We start from the raw sequence: 21,152 nt of genomic DNA, 5'->3' as shown, positions 1-21,152 counted from the left end.
AAATTAACCAGCTCACATGTTCCAAGACTGTCTCAGAAAACACAGCATCGTGTTTTTGATCAGGATAATGTGACTTATGAGAGACTAAGGAGGGAAAGAGTGGGAAGTGAAGACATCAACCAGCAAGAAGTCGTAATGGGATTTCGAGAGAGAACTGATGAGTCCTAGACGAAAGACATGAAAATGGAGAGGTGGGGGTGTAGCTGACGACGAGGGGTAAATCCAGCAGGCTCTGCAGCGATGTTCCCGGGAAAGCGTGGGGAGGAGGGCTCAGCGGAGTGGCTGCGCTGCGCCCACGTGTGCGGAGCACCTCTGGCCATGATGCTCTGGGCGGAAGAGAGAGGAGGTGCGTTGACAGACTCAGGAGGGATGGAATACTCTGGTTTTGCCTTCACTGAGTTGGAAGTTTTTCTGGGAGGTGAGGTGCCAGGCCTTGAACCTGGGGGAGATACAGGGGCCAGAAAATAGACTTGGAAGTCATGAATGTGCAGGAAAGAAAGAAAAATGGCTAGAAAAAAGCTAAAGGTATGTCAGGCAGAGCTCAACCCAGGACGAATTTAAGGGATAAAGAGAAACTGGAAACAAGAAAAACAATTGGAGAGGAGGTCCCTAAGGCCTCAGAAGGAAACCTTGTCACACAAGATGAGAAAGAAAAGGGTGTTCAGACAGGAGAAGTAGGAGAAAAGGCAGTGATATAAATACTGGGAGACATGAAATGAAGTTTAGTAAAAGATCTTTGAAATCAGAAGCCAAAGGGCTGGAATTTAAGTGTCTCAATTTTCATGTTTACATCCATCTTTATTGCTGCTTTCGGGATGCCCTGAATAACCCAGGCCCTAGATGACATTTAGACACATTTCAAAATTACTTTTCTTCAAGAGACTGAAACAGCCCTTCAGATTGCTCATGTTTTGTTTGGGAATACTGTGGCTCCACAAATACCCCACACATAGAGAATCTATTTGCCATGAGTATGGAAAATATGGGATAATCACATAATTATTTTAAGCAAAAATGATGCCCAAATTATTGTGGTATAAGAAACTTTACTAGGAATGTTTCTATTGATTAAGAATGTCAGATAGTTGATAATATGTCTCATAAACACACACAAACACTTGCTATGTTCCTTGTGTATATTGGGCTCTTTTTTTTCAAAATAACCAATTATATTAAAGCATAAAAAAGTAAACTTAATGAGCTACTATAGACAAAACAGATAAACAACAAGGTCCTACTGTACAGCGCAGGGAACCATATTCAGTGGCTTGTAATAGCCTATAATGAAAAAGAATATGTATGTGTGTCACTGGATCCCTGTGCTGTGCACCTGAAACTAACGCAACATTGTAAATACACTAGACTTCAATAAAACAGTAAGTTTGAGATTTACAAATGTTAGCCACTATATATAAAAATAGATTTTTTAAAAAGTTTCTTCTATACAGCACAGGGAATTATGTTCAATATCTGGTAATAATCTCTAATGGAAAAAATATGAAAATGAATATATGCATGTATACACATGACTGGGACACTGTGCTGTACAGCAGAGACTGACACATTGTAACTGACTGCACTTCAATTTAAAAAAATAAATGAAGTAAGCCAGAAAGAGAAAGAAAAATACCATATGAGATCACTCATATGTGGAATCTAAAAAACAAAAACAAACAAACAAAGCATAAATACAAAACAGAAATAGACTCATAGACATAGAATACAAACTTGTGGTTGCCAAGGGGGCGGGGGGTGTGAAGGGATAGACGGGATTTCAAAATCGTATAATAGATAAACAAGTTTATACTGTATAGCACAGGGAAATATACACAAGATCTTATGGTAGCTCACAGAGAAAAAAATGTGACAATGAATATACATGTTCATGTATAACTGAAAAATTGTGCTCTGCACTCGAATTTGACACAACATTGTAAAATGATTATAAACCAATAAAAAATGTCATAAATAAATAAACAAATTTGTTTTAAAAAGTCAGCTTAGCAAAATAGATACTATTAGGCATAGAGAGGAGATGGTGGTGCCTTGGGTATAAAGAAAAGCAGTGGGCAATTGCACTAGGGATGGAAAACTGAGGAAGTTCTGGACCTTTAGGAACACACAGTGGGCAAGATTATCGTGGGACCCTGTGTGCAGTTGAGTGCAACCTTGGGCGTTTTAGGGGGAGAGCGTATCAGCTGCTACATTATCCACACAAAGCAGACGAGAGCGCAGACCATCTTAGTCGTTGCCGCATCATGTGGGACAGTGGTGCCCTGGAGTGGACCAGGCTCTGCTGTAGGGCCGACCGACACCTTCGTTTGTATGTTGAGAAACAAATCGATTAGGTGCCTTTGGACATAATCAGTTCTGAAGTGAGGACGTACCAGTTCTTAGAAAATAATGGACTTTGTGGACCTAATGACTTCACCACTTTCATAAAAATTTTAAAATCAAAGATAAGGTGGTAGAAAGTGTGTTTTTATTTTAAGTAACATTATCCATGTTCATTGACTATAAAACAAAAAAAAAATTGTGGACTTGCCTCAGTCTGCTCAGGCTGCTATAACAAAATATTGTACACTGATTGGTTTAAACAGACATTTATTTTCTCACAATTCTGAGGCTCCTGAAGTCCAAGGTCAAGGTGCCAGCAGGGCCGGTGTCTTCCTGGCTGGCAGACAGCGCCTCTCACTGTGCCCTCACATGGCCCTCCCTCTGTGCCCTTGGAGAGAGAGAGATTCCTGGAGTCTCACTCTTCTTGTAAGTACCCCAGTCCTGCCGGATTAGGGCCCCATCCTCTTGACCCCGGTTAACCAGCATGACCTCCTTAAAGGCCGTGAATCCATAAACAGTCACACTGAGGGCTTGGATTTTTACAAACAATTTTGGAGGGACACAATTCAGTCCATAGCAGGTGGGACCTTCTAATACAGAACCTCTTTCTGACAAGAATGGGAAGTTTCAAAGATTAGTAAACTGTCTTGTACCCGACTTGTTAACTAAAACTCTGGATAAAAGAAAGGCTCACAGTTAAAACATCTTTATAAAAATATTCTGCGCCTTAGACACACTGTCACCATGCTCCAATTCATCTTTAGTCAAAACATACAAAACTACTGATTTCTATTGATTCTGATACAAATGGCAAACAGGTAATAGCAGTGTCCGAGTGCATACATTTAAACAGTAATTCTGTGTCAAGTAGGGATAAGGGTCGTTAACTTCCAAGTATTTATAATTGAGTCTCTGGCTAAACAAGAAGGCAGATAAGAAAAGTCCGTGACGTGGAGTCACATCTCCCTAAGACGAATAGAGCATTCTCCCCATGTTAGAGATTAGCGTATTCCCTCTAAAAGCATGGCACGCAGGAAAATTCCCTTACAGTAATACATTAATTCAAATTCACCTGTAATTTTTATAGATAGCTTAACATTGACTTTTTAATAAAGCTGTTTCTTAATAAACTTGATAAGTAAAAAGCTTTAGGTAAGCTAGAAAATACGTATGTTAAAGGGCATTCCATTTACACGTCTACTTCTTTTACATGTTTAATGTTTAAATTATGTTTAAGTCCATATAATCAGAAAATTTAACGTATAGCAAATAAAACCTCCTCTATCTCAAAACGGCACCATTTTCTCTTCCAAAAATAGCCACTTTAAGAATTTCTTATGTTATCTTAATTCTATTATTAGAATTAGTTATTAATATATACTCTATTAATAATATATTCATTTGACCATGTGAAATTGCTAATTGTTGACCAGTAATTTTATGTGACTCGAACTAAAATGTGTGCTCTGTATCTTATTTTTATTTAATAATATATTTTAGAGTTCTTTCCATATGAGATAATATGCAGCAATCAGATTAAAAATTATTATACAGATACAATAGATTCAATTTGACTGATGCTCTTTTGATGAAAACTGATGGTTCTTTTTGCTGTTACATTTATATGTCTAGGGTCAAACTCCTTATAGTGTAACTATTGTATCAAAATGATGCACATTTTAAATTTTTATAGATACACTCAAATTACCCTTCAAAATGTTTGTAGCAGTTTACACTATCAGAGACCCACAAGAGTGCTCCCCCGTTGCACACACACACCTTTGCTAGAACCAGGTATTATCGATTAAAAACTAGTGTCTTGCTTCTTTTGTTATGAGATTAAATGTTTTTTTCATAATTATTGGCTTATTATTTGTGTTTCTATTTCTCTTTCAGTACATTCCCTGTGCATATGTGTTGCTCCTTTTTATTTCTCATTGATCTGTGTAACATTGATTTCCATAACTCTTTATAAGGTAATTGATGATTTCTTTACCATATAGCTTATCACTTTTCTGATTTTGTTTCTCATCATTGTAAGGTCACAAATACATTTATCTAGATTTGCTTTTAGAAGTCACGGATTCATTATTACATTCAATCTTTGATCCTTCTGGAATTTATTTGAATATAAAGGTGAAGTTGCTATTTAGCTATTTAGCTTTCTATTTCTTTCCCAGAAATCTGTTGTTGCTCCTGTAAACGACCCATCATCCTTGTCACTACACATCTCACCACATTGTCTCATTGTTTTACATAGATTTTTTAACTTGATAATCTTAGATTTTTCCAAGCAAAGTATATCCCAAATAATGGTAATTCTGGCAGATAAAACAGTATAGGAAAAAAAGTTTGGGGAAAAAAAATTGTATTCATTCCAAGATAATGATTGAATTCTCCAGGGGAGAAAACTTATAAAATGTAGGGGTCTAAAAATTAACCTTCGGAGAATACCAAATGTCAGCTTACATTTAATATTGAAGACGGTCAGATAAACAATTAATGTAGAAGTTTCTGCCATAAGGATAGAAACAGAACCATGAAAGTATATTGTCTCAGAAGTCAGAGAAGTTAGGATAATGAAAATTGAGTCAAAAACTCTAAAACTGGCGAGAAAGCAATTTGGATTCCGGGCCATGCACAAAATTAACATTAGAAAAGGTCAAGGAGGGGATGGTAAAGGCTGTCTGAGTTTGTAGATTATTCTTTCTAGAAGTTTGAGATAAAAAGAAAAATAGAGTAAACCATCTTTGAATCAAGCAAAGATATATTTTTTTATCTGAATGGAGATTTGTGCAATTTTAAAGACAAAAAAAGCCAGAGGAGAAGCAGTGGATGAATGGGAACATTTGAGAGCAGCCCCCTAGAAGTCAGGACCTCTCAAAAGCCATGATATCACTATGATTCTGAGGACAATGGGGGCAAGCTAAGGACAGAATGCTAAAGTAAAATCTGTTCTCTCATTTCACAGGGTAGTGGGGCGTTTGAAAGCGTCTGAAACAACCAAGGTGAAAATTAGCTGAACACCAGCTAACCTGCCTCAAGTCTGAGTGTAAATGCATATTCTAACAGAGTCTAAAACATATCAATATCACTTAGTAATTGTGCATAAATTTCATGGGAAAAATAACACAAAGTTAAAAGAAAACATTTAAAGTATCACAAATGGGGTTTCAGGCAAAAATAAAACCAAACTTTAAACATGCAGATGCTGTAGTAAGACAGAGGGGATGAAATTAACCTAAACCTTTGTGTGTGAAACCTCTTCCTCAGAAATCAAAGTTTTTGAAATTTATATAGGGAACTATATTCAGTATCTTGTAATAACCTTTACTGAGAAAGAATATGAAAATGAACATATGTATATACATGCATGACTGGGACATGATGCTGTACACCAGAAACTGACACGGTGTAACCAACCAATCAATTTAAAAAAAATCAAATTTTAAAAAATTTTATTTATTTATTCGTTTGTATTTCAGGGAGAGGTAATTAGGTTTATTTGCTTATTTATTATTTTGTTTGTTTATTTATTCATTTATTTATTTAAATGGAGGAGCTGAGGATGGAACCCAGGACCTCGTGCAGGCTGAGCACACGCTCTACCACTGAGCTCTACCCTCCCCCACCCAGAAGTCAAATTTTTAAAACATCAAATTATGAATATTAAGGGCACTGAATTTACTTTTAGGCATCTGCCATACATTCATAGGCTGATAAATCATAGATTTTGGTAGAAATTCCTTTTACCAGTAAATATATTCAGATGTCTACACCTAGCAGGACATGTTCGTATTTTTTGTGGACACTGTGGGCTTCACTTCTTCCGTGTGTGTGTGTGTGCATCAAATGTATACACATGTTTTACGTACATAGATTACTTACATACATATATCAGAAAATAAAAATCCATCATAAGCATGTCCCAAAAAGGTCCTTTAGAAAGTGAATTTTCCAAAATAATACAGCATTCCTCTTTTACCAAGAGTAAGCATAGACATTAATGGTGGCATTCAAGTAATCACGGCAAGGCATTAAATAAATGTTTCTCTCTTTGTTTGCAATCTTCGGCTAAATAATTTAAATTTCCCTATGTTCTATATTAGGTTATATTTCTTTTACTTTGATTGGATTGAAAATTGATTTTATTTCTCTGTTTCTTGAACATTTCAAAGTAATTTTCAGAGGCTAACTGAACAAACACACCTTATTTGTCTTTCCCTGAGCTGTAATGATTTAAACAGTCCTATCCGTACTTAAATACAAAGGAAAATTCAATCTAAAAGAGAAATGTAGCAAGACGAAGGACCACTGTATTTTAGGAATTATTTTTCCCCAAATCTGACTGGCATTTAATTAGAGAAAGAACAAAACCAGACGAGGAACTTGATAGCATTTTCCCTTGCATTTGGCAACACTTCTCATAAATTTAAGCTGTGCCCTGAATTAAAATTGCTGTTGCTTTCAGTTCTCTTGCAGATCAATATAAATTCATCTGTAACAGTTTGTGAATCCCTTGAAAGAGACTATGGGAAGACAGGAGACATTGACATGTCTAATATAAGAACCCTTCATCCTTTCCTAGGTTTACATATGAAATAAAACATAGTACATGTATTCTTGAGTGTCTCTTTATCTCAAGTTCCTGAATGTAAAATAACTCTACTTTGGGTCTTTTCCAACTTTCCTGATGTTGGGATTTTGAAATGTGACAGGATGTCCACACCCTCTTTTGAGGATGCAACTGTCCCGAGGCAGATAGATATGTTGCAGATCTACTAGAGTTAGTCTTGACTTCTAGACTCCGAGAACCTTTTCACTGAGACACCGTATTTCTCAAAATAATGCAGCGTTCATCTTTGATCCAAGCAAACTTAGATATGAATAGTCGCTTTCAGATAATGAAGCAAAGCCATTGAGCCTCATTTTTTACAGAAACAGTTCGTGTTGAGAGTTCTGTGTATTTTTTAAGAAATGCAGAAGATACCTTGCTCTGATTAATAATCTCCATGGGACCCCTAGGAACTGAATAGGCAAGTGCAGTTTTTCACTGACAAGGGATTTTCCACTTTTCAACTTAAATGTAATTAATCATTTCCATGTATATGATGTTACATATACTTTGTGTTCCCTACTGAAGAGGCAGTTCAATACTAGGCTTTTTCATATTTGCCTTTGATCTTTATCTTAAAGAGCTCCTTGAGGCAGAAAATAATTTAGAGTTACAACCTTGAACAAAATCAAGAAAAAAAACAAAACTGGAAGAGCAGATAAAAGGTTGAAAATAAATACAGAGTTGTACACTCTTCTTAAATAATAAGCTCTCAAAAGCTCTTGGGTGAAGAGGTGATGCCAGGGATATTAGGAAAATTGTAGGTGATACTCCTTCAGCTTCTAAACTTCACGGGAAGCAGAGACCTGCTTCAGAATTGGGCCACAGATGCCAGGGCGTGGATGTGGGAAGTGCAGATAATGAGGACCAGGAAGAGGGGGAAAGGCTGCATTTCAGGACGGCTTCTGACAGCTTCTATTCACCGGTACCCAAGCTAAAATTCCAGAAGCTCTTATCTACAGGGGACAAATGGGAGACATTGGCAGTAAGGAGACAGACTAAGGACGTTGTCCAAACCACGAGGTGAGGTCTGGATGGCTGCTCCCAGGAGTTTTTGGAATTCCAGAGAATAATCTTTCTGTTCAAACATCTAATGGTAAGATTAACTCAGCTTTGGGAATGGAACTCAAAATAGATACTTGGATCTTCTGGATTACAAAGTTTGTTGGTTTGTTTCATAATGGATGGAATAGAACAGTCAGGTAAATAGGTCAACGAATAAACGTCTTTCTCTCTAGAGTAGATATTTCATAAAAACAAGACCATATCATAATTACCTTTGCCTTACTCAATAAATATAGACTAATTGGATTGAAGGTAATATAAATTGAAGTTTTCCAACATCAGTTAAGTGGGTCATCTGAAATGAATAGAAATGAAATGGAAGCATTCTGAAAATTTTGCAAATGCAATGCATTCTGAAATTCTAAAAATGCCTCAGAAAGAATTTTTACTAAGAAAGAAGGCAACCTGAGGTTTGCTGTGCAAATCAGTACAGGTTTAGTAAGCTCAGAGATTTTGGAGGTTCTGTTCCAGACCGCTGTAATAAAGCAAATATTGCAATAAAGCAAGTTACATGATTTTTTGTGGTTTTCCAATGCACCTCAAAGTTATGTTTACACTATATTATAGACTATTAAGTGTGCAGCAGCCTTAGGTCTAAAAAATGTACATACTTTAATTAAAAATACATTATTACTAAAAAATGCTAAACATCACCTGAGCCTTCAGCACATCTTAATATTTTTGCTGATGGAGGAGAGTCTTGCATCGACGTTGATGGCTCTGACTGATCAGGGTGGTGGTTGCTGAAAGTTGGGGTGGCAGCGGCAGTTTCTTAAATTAAGAAAACCATGAAGTTTTCTGTATCAGTTGACTCTTCCTTTCATGAACAATTTCCCGCAGCAATGCTGTCTGATAGCATTTTACCCACGGTAGAAAATCTTTCAGAACTGGAGCCCATCCTCTCAAACCCTGCCACTGCTTTATCAACCAATTTTATGCAATAGCCCTTTGTTGTCATTTCAACAGTTTTCACAGCATCTTCACATGAGTAGATGCCATCTCGAGAAACCACATTTTTTACTCATCTAAAAGAAGCAACTCTTCATCTGCTCAAAGTTTGTCATGAGATTACAGCAACTGGGTCACATCTTCAGGCTGCACTTGAAATTCTAGTTCTCTTGCTGTTTCCACCACATCTGCAGTTACTGCCTTCACTGAAGTCTTGAACTTCTCCAAGTCATCCGTGAGGATTGGGATCATCTTCTTCCCAACTCCATGAGTGTTGGTATTTTGACCTCCTCCTATAAATCATAAATGTTTTTCATGGCATCTAGAATAGTGAATCCTTTCCTGAGGTTTTCAATTCACTTTGCCCAGAACCATCAGAGGAATCATCATCTGGGGCAGCCATAGCCTTACAAAATGTGTTTCTTAAATGAGACCTGAAAGTCAAAATTACCCCTTGATCCATGGGCTACAGAATGGATATTGTGTTACAGGCATGAAAACAACATGAATCTCCTTGTCCGTCTCCATTAGAGCTCTTGGATGACCAGGTGCATTGTCAATGAGCAGTAATATTTTGAAAAAAAATTTTTTTCTGAACAGTATGCCTCAACAGTGAGCTAAAAATATTCAGTAAATCATCTTGCAAACAGGGGTGATGTCATCAGGTTTTGCTGTTCTATTTACAGAGCGTAAGCAGAGAGGATTTAGCAGAGTTCTTAAAGGACCTAGGATTTCTGGGATGGTAAATGAACACTGGCTTCAACCAGCTGCATTAGTCCCTAACAAGAGGTCAGCCTGCCCTGTGAAGCTATGAAGCCAGACATTGACATCTCCTCTCTAGCCATGAAAGTCCTAAATGACATCTTCCCGTAGAAGGACGTTTCATCTACATTGAAAATCTCTTGTTTAGCGGAGCCATCCTCATGAGTGATCTGAGCTGCATCTTCTGGACAACTTGCTGCGGCTCCTACATCAGCACCTGCTGCTCCGCCTTGCACTGTATGTGGTGGAGGCGGCTTCTTTCCTTAAACCTCATGAACCAGCCTCTCCTGGCTTCAGACTTTCCTTCCGCAGCTTCCTCACCTCTCTCAGCCTTCACAGAATTGAAGGGAGTTAGAGCTTTGCTCTGGATTGGGCTTTGGCTTAATAAGGAGATCCTGTGTTTGATTTGATCTTCTATCCAGACCATTCAAACTTTCTCCATATCGGCAATGAGCTTGCTTTGATTTCTTATCATTTGTATGTTCACTGGAGCAGCACATTGAATTTCCTTCAAGAACTTTTCCTTCGCCTTCACAGCTTGGCTAACATTTGGTACAAAAGGCTTAGCTTTCTGCCTTTTTTGGCTTTCGACATGCCTTCCTCACTGAGCTTAATCATTGCTAGCTTTTGATTTAAAGTGAGAAATCTGTGACCCTTCCTTTCATTTGAACACTTGGAGGCTATTGTAGGGTTATTAATTGGCCTAATTTCAATATTGTTGTGTCCTAGGGAATAGGGAGGTCCGAGGGGAGGGAGAGAGATGGGGAAGGGCCAGCCTGTGAAGCAGTCAGAACACACACAACATTGATTAATTAAGTTCACTGTCTTATATAGGCAGTGTTTCTTACAGCCCAAAACCAATTAGCCTAGTAACATCAAAGAGCACCGTAACAAATATAATAATACTGAGAAAGTTTTAAACGTCGCAAAAAGCACTGAAATGTGACACAGACAGAAAGTGAGCAAACACTCTTAGCTAAATGGCACAGGAGACTTGCTTGACACAGTGTTGTCACAAACCTTCAATTTCTTTAAACAAACAAAAAAAAAGGAATATCCCCGAAGCCCAAGGAAATGAGTCATGTTTGTACTAAAAGTAAAAATCCTTTGAGTAATAAACATTTTGTAAGTTTCACCTTTTGTTGGATGCATATTTCGAATTATGGAGGCACTACTGAAAGTTGTCAGAGCAAGATTAATTTCTGACCCAATAAAATGATAACACAGCAAAAGTTCATTTTGTAGAGAATCAAAGCTTTGTTTAATCCCAGGTAGTTTTGTTTGAATAGTACTGGTTTGGGCTCATGAATGAGAAGTTAGGAGCGAGAAAATAAAGGAGCACCAGTGTACAAGAGACTTAAGAAATACCAAAATGAGAAAGGTTTATCTAACTAAGTGTTCCAAACAACTGATGGCAGAGACGTTTGGTGGAGAGCAATGTTCTTCATGAAAATAGTATCTAAATAAATAAATGTGACTTTATTCACTTCTCATAAGTTGTTATAAATCATCCACCTATGGTTTTTTCAAATACTCCTTGAGAATATTAATATTTTCAACTTGTATCACAGCTTTAACAGATTCCACGTACTGATTCAAGCCAATAAAATTCAAAGAATATTTACTGAGTGCTTACGATGAACCAGCCTTCACTCTGAGCAAAGTTGTACACAGATACACCAGCACCTCCGTTTTAAGAAAGCTGGCCAACATGATCACTCGTTACAAGAGAGCAGGATGAAACAATGGTCGTTTCGCACAAAAGTGTCCCAGGAGCCCTGAAGGGGAGCCCTTACCTGTGATGGTGGGACTAGAGACGGCCTTTAGGCAGAAAGGAAGACTGAGACAACGTGAGGGAAAGCGAGGCAATTAGAAGAGAGGGGAGATGAAGGAAGAAATGGAAATTCCAAGCAGAGGAGAAAGCGTTGACTAAAAGCAGAGGGAAGTGTGAATCAGCTGTGCTGGACACTACTGACAGCTCAGATCTTCTGAAAGGTAAACCGTTCTCTCACAGGCATCAAAGGGAAGACCAGCAATTTATTTATATATTATATATATTCCATCGAAGTATAGTCAGTTTACCATGTTGTGTCACTTTCTGGTGTCCAGCATCATGTTTCAGTCATACACGTACATACATAGATTCCTGTTCATATTTTTTTCATTATAGATTACTACAAGGTATTGAATAGAGTTCCGTGTGCTGTACAGTATGAACTTGTTGTTTATCTATTTTACACATAGTAGTTAGTATCTGCAAATCTCAAGCTCCCAATTTATCCCTTCCCACTCCCTCCTCCCCTGGTAACCATAAGTTTGTTTTTTATGTCTTTGAGTCTGTGTTTTGTAAACAAGTTTGTTTGTCTTTCTTCAAGATTCCACATATAAGTGGTATCATATGGTATTTTTCTCTTTTTCTGGCTTACTTGGCTTACAATGATGATCTCCAGGTCCATCCATGTTGCTGCAAATGGCATTATATTATTCTGTTTTATGGCTGAGTAGTATTCCATTGTATAAATATACCACATCTTCTTTATCACTCATTTGTCGACAGACATTTAGGTTGCTTCCATGTCTTGGCTATTGTAAATAGTGCTGCTGTGAACACTGAGGTGCATGTATCTTTTTGAATTAAGGTTCCCTCTGGATGTATACCCAGGAGTGGGATTACTGGATCATATGGTAAGTCCAGTTTTAGTCTTTTGAGGAATCTCCATACTGTTTTCCACTGTGGCTGCACCAAACTGCATTCCCACCAGCAGTGTAGGACAGTTCCCTTTTCTCCACAGCCTCTCCAGCATTTGTCATTTGTGGAATTTTGAATGATGGCCATTCTGACTGGTGTGAGGTGATACTTTACTGTAGTTTTGATTTGCATTTCTCTGATAATTAGCAATATTGAGCACTTTTTCATGTGCCTGTTGGCCATCTGTATGTCTTCCTTGGAGAATTGCTTGTTTAGGTCTTCTGCCCTTTTTTAAATTGGGTTGTTTGTTTCTTTTCTTATTAAGCTGTATGAGCTGTTTATATATTCTGGAAATTAAGCCCTTGTCAGTATCATCTTTTGCAAATATTTTCTCCCATTCCATAGGTTGTTTTTTTGTTTTGCTAATGATTTCCTTTGCTATGCAAAGCTTATAAATTTAATTAATTAAGGTCCCATTTAATTTTTTTCTTTTATTTTTATTGCTGGGGTAGACTGCCCTAGGAGAAAATCACTGAGATATATGTCAGATCATGTTTTGCCTATGTTTTCTTCTAAGAGGTTTATAGTGTCTTGTCTTATGTTTAAATCTTAAAGCCATTTTGAATTTATCTTTGTGTACAGTATGAGGGAGTATTTTAACTTCATTGATTTACATGCAGCTGTCCAGTTTTCCCAACACCATTTGCTGAAGAGACTGTCTTTACTCGACTCTGTATTTCTTGCCTCCTTTGTCAAAGATTAATTCACCAAAAGTCTGTGGGTTCATTTCTGGGCTCTCTATTCTGTTCCATTGGTCCACATGTCTGTTTTTGTACCAATACCATGCTGTTTTGATTACAGTAGCTCTGTAGTATTGTCTGAAGTCTAGGAAGATTATTCCTCCTGCTTCATTCTTTTTCTTCGGTATTGCTTTGGCAATTCTGGGTCTTCTGTGATTCAATATAAATTTTAGGATTATCTGTTCTAGTTTAGTGAAAAATGTCCTGGGTGATTTGAGAGGAATCACACTGAATCTGTAGATTGCTTTGGGTAGTGTAACTATTTCTAATTTCTTAGAATTTGATGACTAAAGCTAGGGTTGCTTTTTCTCTTGAGTTAGATTTTAAAAAAAAAAAAGACCATGTACAAAAATAGTCACTTGTTATTATAAATTTATACTTATTATATTTAAATATACTTATTATTATATAAATATATATTAGCAGTTAAATATTAAATGAAATATGTACCAAATATACTTATTATATAAATATATTGCAGCATATAATATAATAAGATATTCTTATATATAAGAATAAATAAGAATGATTTCTTAAATGTATTATACAATAAGTGTAAATTTATAATAGTATAAATAAGTAAGTATAATGAATAGTGTAACTAAATAGTATTGATAAAAATATATAAACAATGATATAAATTATTATACTTATTGTATAATAATGACATACATAATGCATAATAACACATATCACACAATATCATCTTATATGTATCATAATATATAATATATAATGACACTTTTGAAGGCTTATGTACCAGGTATTGCACTGAGTACTTCACATCTGACATCCAATTTTGTCCCCATAAAATCATTTGAATTAGATAGTATTATCTGGCCCATTTAAAAGAGCAAAGAAATAAAAGTAAAGAAATAAACTTACTGGTCCAAGTTCTTATTGCTACCAAATATTGGAATCCAGAGAATTTTAGGTGACTTCCCTGAGCACTGGAAGTGTCTCTGTACCATTCTGAGATAACAGATAACCTTTCACTAACTGCATTATCAAGCAAAGAACTGTTTAAGTGATGACTTTTCAGTGCTAAGGAATTGCTTGCCATTTGGTGTGACAGAATGACGTGGACTCTTCTGTGGAAAAAATAACAACCCCATTTTTCACTGATTTTCCTTGAGGAAGAATTCTTTTCCTCCCAAAGCTCTTGAATTCTCTAAAACCCACTTTCTGTCTCTTCCTAAACTACCATGTCCATTCAGTTCGGCACCAGTAGGTGATGGCTATCAGATTTTAAAATTGGGCTGGTCTTCCTTCTTTGAACTGGCAAGATTCTCTCCAAAAATGGACACACTGTTTTTGCTTTTAGAAGGACATTATGTACTTGGTACTGAGACAACATCAAGACCGACTTCTTCACCTTGATGAAATTAACCTTCTATTCTGATGCTGCCCCATATCGTACTTCCCCCTTGAACACAGACAAAATGAGTATGGATTTGTATGGTCCTTAACTTGTTTTTCTACCTTTAGAAACGTTTGAATTATATTCCTGATGTTTAAAGGGAGAACTGTGTCAGCAGCTTAAGCAAATTGCCCTTGATGTGCTATAATTAAACTCCACCAGTCCCACCCAAATCCCTTCCTTCCTTTACTCAAACTTCTCAATCCATTCAATCAGAAATGCTTATTGTGTGTCAGGCTTTTACCTTATGCTGTGGGCTTTTATTATTTCAATAAAGTGTTCTGATTTTGAAACTTGAAATTTATTTCTGTTGTTATGAAAAAATTATAATTTTCTTAAATGCTTGACACACACAGCGCCATCATGGTATATAAATGAAACTCTGGTTGAGTTTTTAAATATCCATTCTCCATTTATCCCTAACCCAAATCCGTAATGTCCTGTATCATTAACCTGAATTACCTATCTCTTCTGACCAGGGCTCATTTCCAAACTTGAAGAATTCACTGAAATAAAAATTGTCTGGCTCCAACCTAGGAGACTGGGACGGGGTACAAGTTCACCTGTAGCAAACCTCACCATGAAATACTAACGGAGAGAGGTTCTCAGGCTGCAGCGGAGAATCACCGCTTCAAAACCCTTTCGCAGAGTCATACTTTTGCTACGGCAGTTCCTTGACACATCTTCCCTGGAAGGTCACGTAACTTATTTATGTTTCAATAGTTGTGCTGAAGTAGAAATTTAAGCTCCGTAAGATGCATCCATCGTAAGGATACAATTCGAGATTCTTTAGTAAGTTTACTCAATTGCGGTGATCAATACCACCATCCAGCTTTAGGATCTGTCCATTAGCCCAAAAAGTTTCCTTCTGCCATTTTTGGAGTCTGCTACTTGCCTTCTGTCTCTCTGTATTTGCTCTCTCTGGACATTTCATGTAAATGGAATCACTCACTGTGCACGTGCGCACGCGCGTGTGTGTGTCCGCGTGTGTGTGCGCGTGTGTGTGGGGTCTGGCTTCTTTCACGTAACATCACGATTTGAGAGCTACCCATGTTACAGTTTGTATCGGTGGTTTATTCCTTTTCATTGATGGACAGTATGCATTTGTATGTATTTTACCAAGTTTTAAAAACACGTATTCACCAGTAGACAGATATTTGACTTGTTTCAACTTTTTGGCTATTATGAATAACGCTGTGATTTATGTATGAGTCTATGTGGACATCATGTTTTTTTTATTTTGTGGGGGTAGTTACCTTCACATAATTGATTTTTAAAACCAGCTGTCCAATATTTAAATATTCTGCTTCCATAATCAAAATGATATTACAAAGATTTTTTACTACTCAAAGAATTTATTTATATGATTGTTTATATTACATTAAATGTTGAGTTTATGAATCATGTGTCAAAAATCAGTAGTTCTCCAATTCAAACTTTGTGTTTCCCTCTTCCTTAAGTAACAGAATTTTACATTTTTATGAAGTACATTGTCACTGAATCAAGACTTCCCAGACCCCATCACAGTAAAGCATGGCCATGTGATTAAGTCCCAGCCAGAGCTGCGACTGGACGTGCTGCTAGGATTTGGGGCAAAGCGGCTTAGAGGAAGTTTACTGAAGCTTGGAGGGAAAGCAACTTGCAGTTGTACCTTCTTTCCATCTTCAAGGATGACAGAACTTCTGGGACTCCAGCAGCCATCTTGGCCATAAAGTAACGCAGAAGATAGAAGCTCTATGCTTAGATAGAACCCAAAATAGGAGTTGAGTCCCTGCCAAGTTGGAGGGAACAATTCACAAGGACATCCTCACTTCCATCACCAACTGCAAATCCAGACGCCTCCAAGACCACTCTTTGGTTAGATAATTTTCCGGAAGGACCCACAGACCTCACTGAAAGCTCATGGTTATGGGATATTACAGTTGCAGCCCAGACATTAAACTCAGCCGGAGGAAAAGGTACATAGGACAGAGCCCAGGCAAGTTCCAAACACCAGAGCTTCCAGCTTCCTTTCCTGATGGAGTCTGAGATGGTGTAGATTTCCCAGCAATGGTGTGTGACAGTATACACAGCGTGTCCAACCGGGAAGTTCACCAGCGGCTTGGTGTCCAGAATCTTTAAAAACAGGGACTTGATCAGGTGAACCTTGTCGAACACCCATGGGGATGACTTCAGTCTCCAAGTCCTTGGGAAGTCCACTGATAGTACGTGACCTAGAGTCCCCTTCCTATCTCGGCTGACCCAGGTCCCCAACCTACGTCATATTCTTGGTGTGGCACAAAGCTCTCATTGTAAATCACATTCCCACATATGACTGGCCTAAGGCCCTAAGGTAAACAAGGGCATCTTTATCAGGCAGAGTACTCTGACAGCTTATAAATTACCACCCCAAAAAGCCAGACCTCTCCTTGGGAAAGGCCAGTTTCCTTACAACAGAGACTGACTTGTCTACAGTCTCTGATGCCAGCATAAATCTCTGGACTGCCTACCTCCAGGCTTTCTTAACAGAGGAGATTTTCATCTTATTTCGTCTTATGTGTGCCACCTTTGCGGAACAGATTTTTGGTATTTTTGCTATATTCAGCCAAACATCACCTTAAGCAACCGACGTGGGAGTTATGTAACATCAGGCAACACAGAGAATAAAATACACTCTATAACTTCTTCCCAGCAATATATAAAATGCTTAAGAAGAATGGTTAGCATCTAAAAACTATGTTTTATCAGATGTGTCAACTGCTGTGATTGCAGGAACTAGCTATCCAAATGTAAAAATGTCAAGTGAAGAAACAACTAAACAAAGAATGTGTGACAACAGCATTATAGAAGAGAGACAAAATGCAGTCACATACACCGATAAATAAACACTGTTAAGATATAGGTGATAATTTTGAAAAATTTCTCCATGTCAAGCAAAATTATCCTTTAACCAAACAAGGGCACTGAAACGGTGCTGGGGGGCTGTATGTGTGTTGCAGGAGGCTTGCCCCTACAGGTCCCAAATTAGCAGTGAAAGATGCTACAGAATTTTCCCCCACCTTTGGGTGATCGAGAGATTCAATAACCAAATGGCCTGTGATTTCAAACTAAGACTTAACTAGAAAACTGATCTATAATACATTTCTTGCATAAAAGATGGTATAATGGAATTTACATGCAGCAGAAATTTACCATTAACATTTTGGCAAAATAGTGGTTTACATTTATCAGTTATAAGAAATCTTCAAGTAGGCTGGCCAGAGATGATTCAATTGCTTAAGTAAATAAGCAAAGATTCTGGTTTATTCAAGCATCTTGTTCTGCTTTCCCAGACACTTGTACTTGGTCTCAGTGATTTCAGGACGACTGACCTACCTCCAAGACACGGTCCAACGTCCCAGGCATAGAAAAGGGAAAAGGGCAGAGAATGAAAAATACATGCTGGACCATCCTCTTTATTAGAGAAACTGTGTTCCTAGCATCTCATTCTCAGTAGACACCTGTTTACATCTCGTTGCATATAGTGAAGTCTCAGATGTACCACAAACTGTAAGGCAGGGTAGAGACGCAGGAATATGCATTAGGCATATTGCCCTAAACAAAGCAAAAGACATAAGGTACTAATTACGAAACACGTAAGATCTGTCACAAGAAAAGACAGAGGGTGGATATAGAATCCGGTCCTAGTGAATTCAGAAGACAGTCAAGTAGAAATGATTTTTCCTGATGTCATTTATTTATATACTGTTTCTACATATTTTTTGGTAACATGAGTCAAATATAAAATGAACTAAGCTAGCTCAATGTTATTTAACCAAACATTTGTTACTTTTCTTACCATCTTATAAAGATATAAAATAAAAAGAAAGTCTTCCAAAACAATTTTTAGTTCCCTTGTGGAACATAATATTTTGCCAACGCTTGTTGAAATATCAATGATGTAAATGTAGAGACTACTATTTTATTACATTTTATGTTTTCCTTACTTTATTTCAAATAATCTGCTTCTGATATCAAGACAGATGTTTTTCCTCAACATTTTGTAATCCAAACTTAGCAAAAATATGTAAAAAGTATCAGGTTTGTTTACAGATCATTTTTTATTATTATGAACAATAGAACAGGATTTATATGATCATTCATAAAATTTCCATTTAGAATGTATTTTACAGAGTAAATTGAGATGAAATGAGAGTAGAGAAGTCATAATCTATATTACATAATTTTTTTCTCCCCGATTTTAATGCCTTCAGAATTTTTCTTCTAAAAATCAAGGAATTTTAACTCGGCTAATGTCAAATTTGGCTTTTACATGAAGGCTTTTCTCTCCGGATGCATAATGTAACTTCCATGATTATTAGACACTAGCGTCTTTCTTCTTAAATAAAAATATTGTAAGCACTGAAGTTTTTTCAGAACATTTGTGTCAGAAATGATTCTCAAATTTATTACATAGTGTCATGAGTTAATACACAGTGAACGTAGGTAAATATTTTCTCTTTTTAAAGCAAATTTTTATTCTGGGATAATTTTAGACTTCCAGAAAAGTTGCATTAACTTGTTTTTCAAGGCTGTGGCAGTTTTGAGGTCCCTGCGTGTCCTGTAGAATGTCTCCCAGTCTGGGTCTGTCTGATGTTTTTCTTATGCTCAGCCTGGGGTTACCGTCCTGGGGAGAAGACGACCACAGGGGTGTGGTGCTTTCTTCATCACTTACACCAGGGGTACGCGCTCCCCACACGGATCACTCATGGCTCTGAGCTTCCTCACCTGGTTCTGGTCACGCCTGCTCTGTGTCTCCACTTTAAAGCCACTGCCCAATCAGTTCTTTGAAAGCGAGTCATTATGTCCATCCACCTCCTGAACAGGGTTGCATTTACACATACGATTTTGATTTCATAAGACAGATTTATATTTTCTTTCCCATTTTATTCAATGTAAATGTGACCTTGATGGTAATTTTTTCCCTTCATACTGTGTGATACAATATGTTAACTTTAGAATATTATATGTTATATCAGTCAGGGTTCTCCAGGTAAACAGAACCAGTAAGACATACATATACATAAACACACATACATATACATAAACATATGTACATTTACATATGCATACATTTACATATGCATACATGTATTTACATATGCATAATTAGAGAGAGAGTGTTAGTTCCAGGAATAGGCTCTCGTGGTTACGGGGGCTGACAAGTCTGAAACAGGGCAGGTCAGCAGGCTGGAGGTTCTCAGGCAGGAGATGATGCTACCATCTTGAATTTCATCTTTGAGAAAACTTGCTTTTAAAGGCTTTCAACTGATTGGGTGAAGCCCGCTCACATTACCCAGATAATCTCCTTGCCTTGAGGTCAGCTGACTGCAGAAGTCAACCACATTTGTGAAACACCTTCACAGCAGCACCCAGGCCTGTGTGCAGTCGTGTACCTGGGTGTCACACCAACCCGACGCACACAACTCATCGTCACACAGGCACTATGGGTTAAATCTGCGTTCACAGAAAGGAAGACGGTGGGGCTAGTTGCAGAATTTTTCCTCCAGAAGTAAGTTTAAATTAACTTTATTTCATATAATTTTCCTTTTCAAACAAAGAAACCAATCAGATAGAAGACGTAGTAAAGCCGAGCACCTGGGCAAACCGACTTTGGTCATTTTCTGAGAAAGAAAAGAAAGTTTTTAAAACTAGGACATCGAAGGCAGAAACAAGTGTGCTGGGTTCCCGCAAAGCAGAGCCTGGGAGAGGCTGGTGTGTAGTTCGCCGGGGAGTGTTGTCTTAGCAGGCAAGACTGGGGGGCGGCTGAGAGTACAAGCACGTGTCACCTGAGGTGGCCGATGCCCTGAGTGACAGGTCGTTGATACCAGAAGAATCATATATTCTGAGTTCCTCAGACGTGACTTCCATGGCCCGTGGGTCCAGGGAAGCCAGGCTGGCCGAGGTCTCCTTTGAGGATTCCTAGGGGACAGAGGCTGGAGGCAAGAGGACCTGTGCCTGCAGGAAGCGGGTCAAGCCTGTAGGAAGCTGCATTGGGGTGGGGGTGGGGGGATGGCAGGGTGCGGGGACATGCACAGGAGGTGTCCAGACATGCTCCCAGCTTGTGTGACCACATTCAATAAAATCACCCTCACCATCCATCCATCTACTTCAGTGCCAGTAGAAAAACCTGTATTATTAAAAAGTGTCTCTTTAATATCTCACAGACTAACACAACCACTTTCTTATTAGCTCTGGTAGAGATTTAGGGCCAGAAGAGACACTGAATGGTTGAAGATATGTATTTTTTCAAGTGCTAAAAAAAAACAAAGTCATTTTCTCCCAGACATTTGAGGATTCATTATTTCAACCTGGAGCGTGACTTTCCTGTTGAATCTCCCATCTCCAGGGTCTCTCTCTTCCAGTACCTACGGCACTCCTCTGTCAGCCACATCTGCTTATTCCATTTATTTTGAGCAAATTGCTGCACCTTACCGTCGTGTTGCTGGTGACATTAGAACAAATTTTCAACCTTAGCACGCTGCTTTCATCATTTGG

Source organism: Vicugna pacos, chromosome 20 (genome assembly GCF_048564905.1).
Source record: "Vicugna pacos chromosome 20, VicPac4, whole genome shotgun sequence".
NCBI lineage: Eukaryota > Metazoa > Chordata > Mammalia > Artiodactyla > Camelidae > Vicugna > Vicugna pacos.
Note: the sequence above shows the minus strand (reverse complement) of the source record.